This window comes from Procambarus clarkii, chromosome 31, assembly GCF_040958095.1.
Source record: "Procambarus clarkii isolate CNS0578487 chromosome 31, FALCON_Pclarkii_2.0, whole genome shotgun sequence".
NCBI classification, from domain to species: domain Eukaryota; kingdom Metazoa; phylum Arthropoda; class Malacostraca; order Decapoda; family Cambaridae; genus Procambarus; species Procambarus clarkii.
The window spans coordinates 27,218,724-27,235,364 of NC_091180.1; the positions used below are offsets into that span (position 1 = coordinate 27,218,724).

Here is a 16,641-nt window from a genome sequence, read left to right on the forward strand (position 1 = left end):
ATATATTGTTGACATGTTGTGCTACGTTACCTGATATATTGTTGACATGTTGTGCTACGTTACCTGATATATTGTTAACATGTTGTGCTACGTTACCTGATATATTGTTGATATGTTGTGCTACGTTACCTGATATATTGTTGACATGTTGTGCTACGTTACCTGATATATTGTTGACATGTTGTGCTACGTTACCTGATATATTGTTAACATGTTGTGCTACGTTACCTGATATATTGTTGATATGTTGTGCTACGTTACCTGATATATTGTTGACATGTTGTGCTACGTTACCTGATATATTGTTGATATGTTGTGCTACGTTACCTGATATATTGTTAACATGTGCTATGTTCCCAGATATGCTGCCATGCTGCGATACCTGCTTGATGAGGTTCTGCAAACCTCTTTGATGGTCATGTTTCTTGGATAAAACCAACAACTCTACTCTTTCCAAAAAGCAAAAAGACACATCGAGTAAAATAAAAATAGACTAGCAGAGAGCTCAATAACAAAAAATGGCTGATGCTACAGGGGGGGGGGGACTAACGCAAGCGGCTTGAGCCGGAGTAAGAGGGTCCCCAGCTCCACCGTCAGATTTAGAGCGTTCACTATATTCTGGAACAGAGCCCCCATGGCGAGGAAAGAACGCTCTGTGTCTAACAAGAGATTGCCAATAATGATCCTGGCTCTAGGGGCTCAAGTGCTACCCACAATCGCGGTAAAGGTAAATGGAGGATGTTATTTCAGAGCACAGTCCTACCAGCGAGCATCAGAAATATTGCAGGAACAACCGTGGACATCTTCAAGAGGAAACTAGATTGTTTCCTTCAAGGAGTGCCGGACCAACCGGGCTGTGGTGGGTATGTGGGCCCGCTCCAAGCAACAGCCTGGTTGGTGGACCAAACTCTCACAAGTCAAGTATGGCCTCGGGCCGGGCTTGGGGAGTAGAAGAACTCCCAGAACCCCATCAACCAGGTATCAACCAGGCAGTGTTGGGAGGCTCTGGTGTCCCTCCACTGGACACCACATCATCATCACCAACCCACCAATGAGTGACTCTTCACAACCCATCCATATCAACATTAGCAACGGCAAACAGCAGGAGCAACCTAAGCAGAATCAACACTAAAATCCGCGGCATCCTAGCCATGCGGACTCTAAGATATTATGCCGGGCATGAGTAAGTTATGTTCTATATACAGTATATATATACCTTTATATATTATAAACTGGCTTTAATGTTATCAACAAGGCAATCGTTATTACCTACAGAGGAAAATTATCACCATTACATATGTCTCCCCTGGCGCTGTAATTAAGCATTACAGGCTGGGGCGAAAATACGCTCGCGGCGTATTACAAAATTTAAAATTAAACACTACATTCTCTTTTTTTTTAATTACGTAAAATGCGGCGAAAGTTCAAGACAACATGGTGAAAATTATGAGACATTTTTCTGTAACATACTTTTTTTTTGTGAAATTTTCCATACTATTAGGCTATTTTTTTTGGTAACATTCACTTTAACAAGTGACCATTACTGTGACACCTTAACGAGTCACCATTACTGTGACACATTAACAAGTCACCATTACTGTGACACATTAACAAGTCACCATTACTGTGACACATTAACAAGTCACCATTACTGTGACACATTAACAAGTCACCATTACTAACACATTAACAAGTGACCATTACTGTGACACATTAACAAGTGACCATTACTGTGACACATTAACAAGTCACCATTACTGTGGCACATTAACAAGTCACCATTACTGTGACACATTAACAAGTCACCATTACTAACACATTAACAAGTGACCATTACTGTGACACATTAACAAGTCACCATTACTAACACATTAACAAGTGACCATTACTGTGACACATTAACAAGTCACCATTACTAACACATTAACAAGTGACCATTACTGTGACACATTAACAAGTCACCATTACTAACACATTAACAAGTGACCATTACTAACACATTAACAAGTGACCATTACTAACACATTAACAAGTGACCATTACTGTGACACATTAACAAGTCACAATTACTAACACATTAACAAGTGACCATTACTGTGACACATTAACAAGTCACCATTACTGTGACACATTAACAAGTCACCATTACTGTGGCACATTAACAAGTCACCATTACTGTGACACATTAACAAGTCACCATTACTAACACAGTAACAAGTCACCATTACTAACACATTAACAAGTGACCATTACTAACACATTAACAAGTGACCATTACTGTGACACATTAACAAGTCACAATTACTAACACATTAACAAGTGACCATTACTGTGACACATTAACAAGTCACCATTACTGTGACACATTAACAAGTCACCATTACTGTGACACATTAACAAGTCACCATTACTAACACATTAACAAGTCACCATTACTAACACATTAACAAGTGACCATTACTAACACATTAACAAGTCACCATTGTCACAACGCAAAACGTGTATGACTACACTCCGGCTTCCTGTCCCCCTCGCTCAATGAATTATTATTATTAATTGTAACAATCCATCATTGGACGCGTCTTACCAGGGAGGTAAAGAGGCACTTAAGACGAGCAAGCACTAAACTATTACGGCTATATAGCACTTGGAAGGGCCGTGAGGATAAGGGGATAGAGGATAGGACAGAGGAAAGGAATGGTGCAGACGATGAGTCACAATAACGTGGCAGAAGATATGGACATCGCAACGACCACTTGAGAAATGGTCCAGGATGGACCGAAATGTTGTCGTTTCGCCGCGTTCTGATGTTTGGTTTGGTCATCAACGAAAGGAATGGTGCCCAATCATCTGGACGGTCTGGGGGGATTGAACGCCGACCTGCAGGAAGTGAAGTCGTCGCTCTACCGTCCAGTCCAAGTCACAACACCATATGAACCCCTAACGAGATCTCCAGTGACATGTAAACCCGTAACGAGATCTCCAGTGACAGGTAAACCCGTAACGAGATCTCCAGTGACAGGTAAACCCGTAACGAGATCTCCAGTGACAGGTAAACCCGTAACGAGATCTCCAGTGACAGGTAAACCCGTAACGAGATCTCCAGTGACAGGTAAACCCGTAACGAGATCTCCAGTGACAGGTAAACCCGTAACGAGATCTCCAGTGACAGGTAAACCCGTAACGAGATCTCCAGTGACAGGTAAACCCGTAACGAGATCTCCAGTGACAGGTAAACCCTAACCTTATAGGACCTAAAGGTAAACCTCTCACATGCTGATGGCGCTGAACCATGACGCAATTTGTAAATTTAATAGCGAGATCCAGATTCAATAATTCCTTCCGTTAGAGCTTTTGTTAATGTTAGGCTACGTATAAATGATTTCACAATGTAACACGATCATATTTCATAATGGCTGATGCCTAAAAAAGTATAGAAAAATGGTCATTATTCCCTTCAAGCTTTGCTTGTGTGACAGATTTGTATATTTACTTATTTCCAAGTGAGAAAACGGCCGAATGTGCAACTTTTCGTTATCGTTGGTGTCCTGGAAGGCCAAGACAGCGGCGAACCTGGTAAAACCACCTTAGAGAGAGCCCCAACAGGAACTTTCCTTTTTAAGACTACGTCATAGCCCAGTCGATAGAGCTTTGCCCTCACACGCCTGGGTTCCGGGATTCGAGTCTCCGAGAGCCCAGGTGAATGGAATGTTTATTTCCAAGGAATGTGTGTGTATGATAATTTACAGGACTGCCAGGTTGTTTCCGATGACCTTCTAGCAATCTTCCTAATCCGTCAAGGCAAAGTCTTGCTTCTATTCACTTGGGCTCTTGGAGTACTCAAAACCTGAATCCCCTAAGCGTGTGATCCCGAAGTTCATTTTTTTAAGGTCTTGATGCTGTTGGAATCCTCTTTGAGGTGTCCCAAACGAGCTAGGGAAAGTAACTTCACATTACGGAGTTGCTCCAAGTTTATTTACTCATCACTGAATCTATCTGGAAAGTTCTGGAAAATAGGTACATTTCAAAATACTGTATTCCTCTGCTGGTCACAAAAGCAAAGTTTGTGTGTGTGTGGGAGGGGGGGGGGGAGGGGGAGAGGGAAATTTCAGGGAAAAGCGCGCCAAGCCATTACAACTATATAGCACTGGGAAGGGGTCAGGATAAGGATTTGGGATGGGACGGGGGGAAAGGAATGGCGCCCAACCACTTGTGGACGGTCGGGGATTGAACACCGACCTGCATGAAGCGAGACCGTCGCTCTACCGTCCAGCCCAAGTGGTTGGGAGAATGCTTGACATTTTCTACACCTTGGAGGCATAAAGCCAGGGGGGAAACCCAGGAATAAAATGCTGGCATAATGCTTAAGCTTGCACGCCAAGCCGTTGGATCATACCCTTGCAAAAGTCCCAGTCATATTGAAGGCTTTCATGTGTTATGTCATATGTATGATCTCCATACATTGAAGACTGTCATGCCATATGTATTATCTCCATAAACTGAAGACTGTCACGTGTAATGCCACCTGAATCCCCTCCATACTGGATATCTATCACTAATAATCCATAATGTCAGATCTCTTTGTGCTTATGCAAACTCAAGAGTCTTTGTTTCGTATCGTTATAAATGATATTTCAATATTTAATATCAGCATTTTATAAACACAAACTTTCTTATGTATAACGTATAGGGGGGTAGAAATAGCCTAAGCTACTCTATCCCTTTGAGATGTATTTATTGCTTATCTCAATAAACATACTTGAACTTGAACTTCTTATGTATATTATTACTATTATATTACACAAAATAAACTTGATTGTTAGGCATTTCTGCTTCACGTATATTTCCGGATGGGGGGAAAAAATTAACAGAAGCGAGGAAAATTATGCCCGTATCTCCCAACACCGACGAAAGGAAACAGTTCATTACTGTTTGCAAACACTGTAAATCGTGACATATGAGATTATCAACAACTCGTGTTGCTCAAATTATTTCATGCTGCAGCAAACACACACACAATAAAAAAACTTTTATTCCTCGCTAAAACAAACGCTTCAAACATACGATGTAAAAAAAAAAAAAATGCACATTCAGCGCAGTTACAAAATATCTCGATAGCTATTTCTCGAAACTGTGTTGATGTGACAGTGCCTTGGGCACGTTTGGGCACACTTGACGCTAGGGGTCACTGGAGACGTCATATCTGACGCAAAACGTCAATGGAGAAGTCTGCAGAATATCCGACGCATTAGGATACCAAACCTGTTCCTTCAATACGGAAATAAAAATGTTAATGCTAATTTTTCATTGATGAAGTAACTGATAATTGCTATTGATGATAGCCACTCAATCATCAATAGCAATTGAAATTAATCGAACAAAAAATGCAGATAAATCACTTGTAATCAAAGAAGTACAGAATATATTCATCGTAATGGGGGAGGGAGGGGGTAGGGGGGGGGGTGAGAGAGAAATGCAGGAGGCCCGTATAAGGGCGAAAAAATAGGTCCTCTGGATGATGGCAAGAGGAAATAGGCGAGACAGATTGCCATATTCACTTGTCTCTGAAGATGCCCCGGAGCGTCTCAACTACTAGCAGGGAATGGCAGCTTCTGGGAGGAGATGGCAGCCTCTGGGAGGAGATGGCAGCTTCTGAGAGGAGATGATAGGCTTTCTTCCTGCTTCGCTATCAAAGCCTACTATTACCTGCCACACCGTCAGTTTTATTCTCTACCGAATTTTGGTCGGCTTTCATTTTTATATATTTTAAACCTTATATACTGCCTTGATAAATTTGGCGCGCAGCTTATTCAATGATTTATTATGTAAATAGAATTTTAAAAATATGCCTTCAACATTTTAAGTCGTGTACAAGTCTTTGTTTTTTTTATGAGGCGCGTTAGGCTAGGAGAGAAGAGAGTTAGGTAAGAAAAGGTTATGTTAGATTAGGCAAGGTTAGGGCAGGGTATGATTGATAAGGATAGCATAAGGCAGCTAGGGTTAGGACAAGTGACGCTGGATTAGGTTAGGTTAGCTAAGATTAGGATATCATAGATTAGTCGCTAGACTTATTGGATAGGTTAGGCTGGATTCAGTTTGAAATGGCTAAACTAAGTTAGATTAGGTAGCGTTCCGATAGATACTGCTTAGTTTAGTTTAGTTTAGACAGGTAAGCCAGTAGTACTAATTACAGCAGTTTACAGAACCTGTCGCCTGACAGCCGTACGCGACGGAAGTGTTTTATAATCGTTAAAACTGAATGGACAGGTCATGATATGTTATCCTTTATTCAAACGCTCAAATTGGACGGTATCGTACTTAACCCATCTGTGAACCAATCAACCGTTAACTTGTTAATCCTTTGTACTTTCATAGTTTCACTGTGTTACGTTCTTGAAATTGAAAAGTTTATGTTTGTGTTTTAAGTGTAAAGTGTCAAATTCGGAGTGAGTGTCTTTGATGTTACGACAGAATGATTACCACACTTCAATAAATTACCAAGATTGCTTAAATGCTAATATGACGCATTTGTTTGAGTGATGAGGGAGCAGCCACCTCACCTTAGATGTGAGTAGAAGAGGTGCCTCACTTCAGATGTAAGTGGAGGAGTGAGGAGGTGCCTCACCTCAATCGTGAATGTAGATTGATTGATGAAGATTAAGCCACGTCAAAGGAGGTGGTACGGGCATGAATAGCCCGTAGATGGTAGATATTTGGAGTGAATGTGTGATCTGTGGTCGTGTAACATCTTGAAGTGTCTCTGTCCTGAATGTAGATTGTTGTTTTAGATTTAGCTACTCAGAACGAAGTGTCCATGTAGCAAGGGCTATGGTGAGCCCGTAAAGAATGTAGATGAGAGTACCTGCCTTTTGCAGACGTGCAAAGGGAAGGGAATCAAGTCAATACGACTATATAGCACTTGGGAAGGGTCAGGATAAGGATTTTGGATGGGATGGGGGAAGGAATGGTGTCTAGCCAGCTGGACAATCGGGGATTGAACGCCGACCTGCATGAAGCGAGACCATCGCTCTGCTGTCAAGCCCAAGTTGTTGAACTTTATAGACGTGGAGTGATTAACAAACAGGAGTTGGGGGGAGGAAATCCCAATACGCCTCAGCTCCCGTCTTGAACATGTTCGAATTCCTACAGCGTTTCCTCACCAGTTGCAAAGTTCTCTCTTCTCTAACCCTTCTTGGGTCCTCTAATTCCTGTGAACTTTGCCTTTCTTTGTTTCCTCTATCGCCTTAGGACTTAGTGGCTCACACGCTTAGATGGGCATTACAGCTTATCACATTATATTCTCCATATTACAAGCCTACGGCGTTCTTTACTCACATTAGGCCATAAACTTAATATCTGTGATATGAGGACATAGCGAAGGAACGGTTCCCAACTACTTGGACCATTGCGGGATCGAGTACCGACCCTACAAGAGCAAGACTCGTTCTACCAATGAACTGAAGTGTAGAAAATGAACTGGAGAAAGTAAATCGACTTTCTCTTCACCTGCTATACTCTCTCCACTGTGGCTGTGGTATACTCCCTACAACTGACTATGGAGTCGACGGGATATACCACAGCCACAGTGCAAATAAGAGAAAATAAGAAGTGGGGAACTATCAGGAGAAAGCGCTAAGCCATTACGACTATATAGCACTGGGAAGGGGTCAGGATAAGGATTTGGGATGGGACGGGAGGGAAGGAATGGTGCCCAACCACTTGGACGGTTGGGGATTGAACGCTGACCTGCTTGAAGCGAGACCGTCGCTCTACCGTCCAGCCCAAGTGATTGGAGAAAATAGGAGATAAAACCAATTTAAAAAAAAATTTACACTGACAAACGAAAACATAGGCTAATCTACAAATTTACATTTCATTAATGAAACGACTTAGGAACAATACGCAGCCTAACAAAGGCAAGCTTCATACACTTATCTAAGCATCAAACTCGTAACCAAAATATAGTGAATACAATGATAAAATGACAAACCCGTAACACCTAAACGTAATAATAATATCAATCTCAATTCCCAGAGCTATTCAGCCTCTCAGCCCTGGGGCCAGATTCACGAAGCAGTTACGCAAGCACTTACGAACCTGTACATCTCTTCTCAATCTTTGGCGGCTTTGTTTACAATTATTAAACAGTTAATGAGCACCGAAGCACCAGGAGGGTGTTTAAAACAATAACAACAGTTGATTGGGAAGTTTTCATGCACGTAAACTGTTTAATAAATGTAACCAAAGCCGTCAAAGATTGAGGAAAGATGTACAGATTCGTAAGTACTTGCATAACTACTTAGTGAATCTGGTCCCAGATTCGTCTACCAAAGCCCAGAGGTGTCCGAGACTCCTCGAGAGGCTCAGACACTAGCTCCCCCAGTATTCTGGATCTTTACAAACATCACTGATGCAACGGAACGAGTCTAATCTGTAACGAAATTGACCAACTCGTTACAAATATGACACACTAGCCAAAATAAACAAAAGTTAAAACATCGTAATACTGACGTTTTCTATGACGTTAGGCGGGTTGTTTGGGTTGTACGTTTCTTGTCAGGGGAAAACAGTTGCATATCTTACGTTGCGGGAAATGACAATAACAGGTTCCCCTAACTACTGGGAATCACCACCAACGCTGTTATAGAGGGTAACGGTAGTCAATAACTCATTATAATGTCAAACACACGTGACAAGGCTATATTATAATCATTAATGTGTAGCTAATTATGCTATTTTATTTTAATTAACATTGTGTTCCTTAGGCATTTGCCAATATAGTCTCTCTCTCTATATATATAGATCTCCCTATATAAATCTGCCTATATCAGAGAAGGGTTCTCATACATTTGGCAATAGTCTTTCTCATATATTAGGCTATATCATTAATTAAATGTTCGATATTCATTTGGAAGCATTATTGTTCATTAATAGTGTTTATTCACGCAATAGGCAATGTTCCTCATTCATTGTGTTCTCACATTATGCTACATTCTTCGTTAATAATGTTACCCATCCATTAGACTAATCTTCCTCATTAATAAGGTTTCATCAATTATGTTCTTAAGTAGTTGAAAAGCCGTGTTCGGAATATCGATATTAGGCCTACATAGGCTAATATGCAGGTGTTGATGAAGTGTTCGGAATATCGATGGTAGGCCTACACAGGCTAATTTGCAGGTGTTGATGAACAGTGTTCGGAATATCTAGGCCGAACACATTTCGAACGTGGCTGAAAACTCTTAATTTAACATCCACGCATTAACAAATATTTAGAATTTATCGCCACCCCCCCCCCCTCCCCTAAACAAAAAAATAGATCGTGGTCGTTTAATTTCCGAATATATAAATAAATCGCAAGACGGTCCAACCTTAGACATAACTTGAAACATTCCAAAATTCGATAGTTTTCTAATAACTGCCTTATAAATATATATATATCAACATTAGTTGAAGTTGGTTAACTTCACAACAAATTAAATTAAAACAATATATATATATATATATATATATATATATATATATATATATATATATATATATATATATATATATATATATATATATATATTTAGAATTTTCTTACCTGTCAGTTGAAAAAAAATATTGTCGGGACTGAAATTTCAAAGCACCTGGCGATGGATGTTCTTCAGACACAAGAGATATTTTTTCTTAACACTCAAGTCAATCGCAGGATCTCCGTTTAACATCCCATTAGTGAAATACAAGTTAATGAAAGCCTGACGAGTTCGTGGTGCCAGTGATGGCTGGTGGGGGAGGAGAGAGCGTACGTCTTCCCTCCACCGCTCCCGGCCGCACACTGCCACCCACCTGCCAGCTGGTCTGAGGCCTTGACCTGCGCATGCGCATGAAGGCCGGGTATCATTAGGCGATTCCCATCAATGATTAGTGTATAAGGTTATTCATTCTTCTACGCGTTATCAAACACTATTCACGGATTGGCGAGGACGGATGCAAAATGTGAAAAAAGATTCATCAGCTAATAAAGTTTGAGTTTGGAGAACTTATCAGACATTAAATGAGCTTTGAAATGTTCATTAGGATGAACATGGTACAAGTCTTGACGTATGTATGGTACGACCCTCAGCGTAGTGTATGGTACAATCCTTGACGTATATTTGGTACGACCGTCGGGCCTGAGCACTCTCAGAAGACCTGTTAATGACTTCAACTCATCAAAACATTAGCTACTGCAGCAACCATTAAACAATAAGCGCTTCCCTCTGCTTTTCCCGGAAGAGAGGGTGATGATTTAGCCTAACATTGACCGTTTTGTTTTATCATAGTGCTAAGTGGATAGGAGGATGGGGAGGAGTGTGGGGGAGGAGGTTGAGGAGGGAATGGGGAATCAGGATAGGGGTTGGGGGGATGATGTTAACACAGCTTTTGCGACCTGTTTATGAGTTTTCAAATATACTGAGCTTCTTGTCTATAGTCGCGTCGGACCGGACTGCTCGGACTTGGTTGCCCGGACGGGATAAAGGACAAAGAACACTGCCCGGACGGATCAGCCGAGAGACAAGAGGGTTCCGGATAGTTGTGTGAAGCGTAATTTTCCGCCGAAGCAATTTCTGTGTTCTGTTTGTTTACTCCTGATTGACTTGTCTTTCTTCGTCCCAGGAGCCAGGAGAAGACCAGAAAAGTACCGGGGGGGCTCCTTTGTATTGGAAATTGCTTCCCGAATACCCCCACTCCTTGTACACACCCCGCCCACACAACGCTACGAACTGGGAAAAATCATATTCCATGTATCATGATGCTTGGTCTACTCCGCCCGCCCGCTGCCACTGTCGACAACAGCGCCTCAGAGTCGCGCTCGACAGAACGCCTCCTATACTTACCACTCACGTACAAGACTATACAGGCGATGAGTTACAATAACATGGCTAAAGTATGTTGACCAGACCACACACTAGAAGGTGAAGGGAAGACGACGTTTCGCCCCGTCCTGGACCATTCTCAAGTCGATTTTGAGAATGGTCCAGGACGGACCGAAACGTCATCGTCCCTTGACAAGAATATATTTTGATTTTGAGAGATACGATGAAAAGGATTAAATTCTAGTTATCGTGGGCGCTACACAATGCCATCAGTCACTCAAGGACATAAATATTCTACACAAATCAACGCGTTGTCGCCGGCCGTCAACACAATGCCGCTCGGGAAATGGGAAAATGATTAAGGTAAATGAAATATGTATTTGAGTCAATGGAACTTAACTACAAACGGTATGAACCTGAGGACCGTATGATATACAACAATCATCACTGTTACATGGTATATTTAATGGGTAAGACCATTGCATATTTTCCTTTATCTAGATAAAGATAATAAACCAATATATATTATCTTTATCTTTAGCCTAGTAGCGTTAGGAATGAAGCCCTTCGACAAATGTGTGAAAATGATACCGAGGGAATCCTGAACCTTTCTGAAGACCCAAAACAAGAATATTCTTTTGGGTTGATGTTGGGTTTAAGAGAGACAACATCATGCTTGCCAACCAACTCAACCCCCACAAACATGTTGACAAGACGCTCCACACTGGACTTTCGTCAAGTCATAACACAGGACGGACAGGAGAGGAAGTCAACACAAAAGAAAGTGAAAGGAGGTGAAGGAAGGGAAGGCGTGAAGCAGGGAAGACTTTTATAACATGGAACGGTGCCAAGTAATTATCCAAAGAAGGCACCAGGCCAGGAAGGCTCCATAAACCATGACCACCAAGCTAACATAACAGGTCTATCAACCGCGGGACAATGATGAAGGCCACTACCGAAATTTCGCTTTTCGGACATGGCGTTCTCGCACTTTCTTATAGTCAATATTGACTTATTAAATAAGTGCATATGTGACATATTAATTTATTGTGAATATTTTAGTTAACCTTGAAAAGCTTCATAGAAAACACCGACCTTACCTAACCTTCTTAGTATGTTAAGATAAGCATCTTTATTGCTTCTTAATTACAATTATTACTTAACCAATTATAGGTATAGGTTTTACTATGTTAAGATAAGCATCTTTATTGCTTCTTAATTACAATTATTACTTAACCAATTATAGGTATAGGTTAAGTAATAATTGTAATTAAGAAGCAATAAGATGCTTATCCTAACATACTAAGAAGGTTAGGTAAGGTCGGTGTTTTCTATGAAGCTTTTCAAGGTAAACTAAAATATTCACAATAAATTAATATGTCACATATGCACTTATTTAATAAGTCAATATTGACTATAAGAAAGTGCGAGAACGGGTTGCACGGCGAGGCGTGAGGGCACGCCGCCTTACACTGGCTGCCTCTGGGCCTGAACACTGACATGCATGGCGAGATGATGTTCTTGTGCGTCATGTGTATATATATATATATATATATATATATATATATATATATATATATATATATATATATATATATATATATATATATATATATATATATATATAGAGCTCATTGAAACAACAAGGGACCCAAGAGCTGCAAGCTTTCTTTTCCAGCGCCTCAGTGTGGCGATACAGAGGGGAAATGCGCACTGCATCCAGGGTTCCTGCCCGCCATCTGAGGAGCTGGAGGAACTCGACAACCTATGATAACCATCTTTGTAACCCATATGTAACTCCTTTTTTGTAACAAAGTTCAAATAAAGTAAATATATATGTGTACATACAAAAGAATGGGGGTGGTAGGAGAAGATAATATTAGTGTTCAGTGAGAAACCACAAGGTCTACTCTGAATACTTTTTATTTTCTTCTCCGAGGCTATGGGTCCCCACATTGGCACCAGAGGTGGTACCCTCACAAACTTTATATATATATATATATATATATATATATATATATGCTCCATTATACAAGATTCTGAGGGATTCTATACACAGGTTTCTGAAGGCAGTTCTGACATGTGTGTTTACTCAGCTAATTGTGCTTGTGGGGGTTGAGCTCTGGCTCTTTGGTCCCGCCTCTCAACCGTCAACCAACAGGTGTACAGGTTCCTGAGCCTATTGAGCTCTATCATTTCTACACTTGAAACTGTGTATGGAGTCAGCCTCCACCACATCAGTTCCTAATGCATTCCATTTGTCAACCACTCTGACACTAAAAAAGTTCTTTCTAATATCTTTCTGTGTGTGTGTGTGTGTGTGTGTGTGTACTCACCTAGTTGTGTTTGCGGGGGTTGAGCTCTGGCTCTTTGGTCCCGCCTCTCAACCGTCAATCAACAGGTGTACAGATTCCTGAGCCTATCGGGCTCTGTCATATCTACACTTGAAACTGTGTATGGAGTCAGCCTCCACCACATCACCCCCTAATGCATTCCATTTGTCAACCACTCTGACACTAAAAAAGTTCTTTCTAATATCTCTGTGGCTCATTTGGGCACTCAGTTTCCACCTGTGTCCCCTTGTGCGTGTTCCCCTTGTGTTAAATAGACTGTCTTTATCTACCCTATCAATCCCCTTCAGAATCTTGAATGTGGTGATCATGTCCCCCCTAACTCTTCTGTCTTCCAGCGAAGTGAGGTTTAATTCCCGTAGTCTCTCCTCGTAGCTCATACCTCTCAGCTCGGGTACTAGTCTGGTGGCAAACCTTTGAACCTTTTCCAGTTTAGTCTTATCCTTGACTAGATATGGACTCCATGCTGGGGCTGCATACTCCAGGATTGGCATGACATATGTGGTATACAAAGTTCTGAATGATTCTTTACACAAGTTTCTGAATGCCGTTCGTATGTTGGCCAGCCTGGCATATGCCGCTGATGTTATCCGCTTGATATGTGCTGCAGGAGACAGGTCTGGCGTGATATCAACCCCCAAGTCTTTTTCCTTCTCTGACTCCTGAAGAATTTCCTCTCCCAGATGATACCTTGTATCTGGCCTCCTGCTCCCTACACCTATCTTCATTACATTACATTTGGTTGGGTTAAACTCTAACAACCATTTGTTCGACCATTCCTTCAGCTTGTCTAGGTCTTCTTGAAGCCTCAAACAGTCCTCTTCTGTTTTAATCCTTCTCATAATTTTAGCATCGTCCGCAAACATTGAGAGAAATGAATCGATACCCTCCGGGAGATCATTTACATATATCAGAAACAAGATAGGACCGAGTACAGAGCCCTGTGGGACTCCACTGGTGACTTCACGCCAATCGGAGGTCTCACCCCTCACCGTAACTCTCTGCTTCCTATTGCTTAGATACTCCCTTATCCACTGGAGCACCTTACCAGCTACACCTGCCTGTCTCTCCAGCTTATGTACCAGCCTCTTATGCGGTACTGTGTCAAAGGCTTTCCGACAATCCAAGAAAATGTGTGTGTGTGTGTGTGTGTCCCTACCTGCACCTCTCACCACCTTCCAATGTCTAAAAGACACAGTGTACGTGCCTGTGTAACCCTTTCCACTACCGCCCGCAAGATGGGTATGGGGTGCATAATAAATGAACTAAACGAAACTGGAGGAGGGAGGGTGGGGAGGACGGGGGGGTGGGGAGGACGGGGGGTGGGGAGGACGGGGGGTGGGGGGGGGGATGGCCCAACATACGGTTTACTCACTAGAAAACAAAGTTTAGATTTTGTTTTGTTTTTAGAACATTTTGTGGTGCAGAAACTCGCCAGGAGGTTCGCAGGGTTTAATATGGCACTGTGCCATGCTCTAGTTGTTTGACCAGTGCCGACCATGTTGGGCAGGTATCCAACACCAATTACCCAGAAAAACAGGATTAAACTAGCCCCCACGCCTCTGGCCTTCAAACCCAGACTAACTATAATATATATATATATATATATATATATATATATATATATATATATATATAGTTAAATTATTAATATAAATTAAATATCATTTGGTTACTCTAATTTTTCCAAAAATGATTAAAATTGGGACTACTTTTCCATAAGATTATGCAGGGTCAAGTATCAAGTATTCACTTGGGAATCACATGCAGGCGTCTACACTTTATGAAGACGGATGTGCCGTGCAAATATTTCATCACGGTAGTGAGACGGACCCAAGCACTTCTTGGGCGACCCTGAGATCACTTAGTGCCATCGTTGTGGCCAGGACAATTGCTCCGTAAATTACTAATTCACACGTTCAGGAGTATTCATATGCAAGTCCTCAGTCACCAGCCACACCAGGGCGGCCAACACGTGTCGGGGACAGTCATAAGTTGACGGTGGTGGTGGTGGCCACAGGTGATCTTCGTGGGCCTGCGACCTGCCGTCCTCCGCCATATCATCAACGTTTTACCACGTTTGTGTATATATTTACTTGTATTGGCGTTTACCTTTCCACTGGAGACGTTCGGCGCCGTGGCGAGGGGGGGACCTGCTGCTTGGGTAACAGCTTCTTCCCCCCGTATCAGCCTACGCTGGCTTTGCGCCCTGGGGAGGCCACTCCAGACCGACAACCAGAGCGCAACTCCATAGTCTCCAGAGACTGATGGATGCCCACTACTAGAGTGGATGACACATTCAGCTGGATTACATATTCTCTCAAGTCTCCATACCAACTTTTAATATCAAGTTTCCTCCGCGAACATAAACTTGAAACAAATTTGTGTTGGACACAAAAATCCCAATAACGTGATGAGTCAATGAACAAATAAATGAAATACATTGCAACTCTTTTGACCATGTCGTAGCTCAGTCGATTAAGGCAGCGTCTGGGATGATCTCGGACGTAGGTTCGAATCCTCATCACGGCCCTTGTGGATTTGTTAAATTTGTGCCGGGTTCGATTTTGTCCGGGTTTCATTTTGACTCGTGTGATGTATCGTCAGAAATCCTTCTCATCATACTTCTGATGATTTTGGCTGCTTGGATTGCTGACCCAAAACTTGTGTTTTATTTCCCCCTTTAGCAATAACATCACGTTCATCGCAACGTGTTTGTTACTGTAGGTTACAGTTTAGTTTGTCTTTGTAACATCCTCAATTGTTGGTGTGTGGGAACTTGCCACAACGTCTACAACAGTTAAAACAATTGGTAAAAGTTGGCTGAGTATCCACTGTTTATCTGAGTGCCCCTCCTTCAAAGTCATATAAAATTACATATCATTAAGCATAATATATACATATCTATATATGTGTAGACTCCTTCTGAAGATGTATTAATATACGAAAGTACTTAAGGAAATTCCTGTTTCAACTTTCCTCCGTGGTCTGACACTGTCACATATCTATATATATACATGTATATATATATATATATATATATATATATATATATATATATATATATATATATATATATATATATATATATATCTATATATATACATGTATATATGTATATGTATATATATATATATATATATATATATATATATATATATATATATATATATATATATATATATATATATATATATATATATATATATATATACTGTATAATATCTATTATAAAACATTGAAGCAGACATTCCCATCAATGATATGGAGGTTTGCTGCTACATCATTCAAAACTCACTTTTATCCAACTTTTATGACCTTAATTTTTTTGCTCGACGTCAATGCATGTAAGACTGCTCGTTTAATCAATGTATTACTAAAGATTGTTAAAAATTCAACCAAACTACAGCAATTCTATTTACCAATTTGTCGTGAAATAAGTCTTTCAC

General features: G+C 41.1%; 1 protein-coding gene across 2 annotated transcripts in view; it reads right to left on the reverse strand.

Moving 5' to 3' along the window:
- The window catches only part of LOC123758913 (corticotropin-releasing factor receptor 2), a 174,038-nt gene that overhangs the window by 106,372 nt on the left and 51,025 nt on the right, over window positions 1–16,641 (reverse strand). Inside the window, exon 1 of one of the 2 annotated variants that reach the window (XM_069334600.1) lies at window positions 9,587–9,807. The exons of the other annotated variant lie outside the window; for it this stretch is intronic. The gene's annotated coding sequence lies outside the window, so the exon portion shown is untranslated. Of the gene's footprint in view, window positions 1–9,586; window positions 9,808–16,641 lie in introns of those variants that run through there. 2 annotated transcript variants of the gene reach the window in all.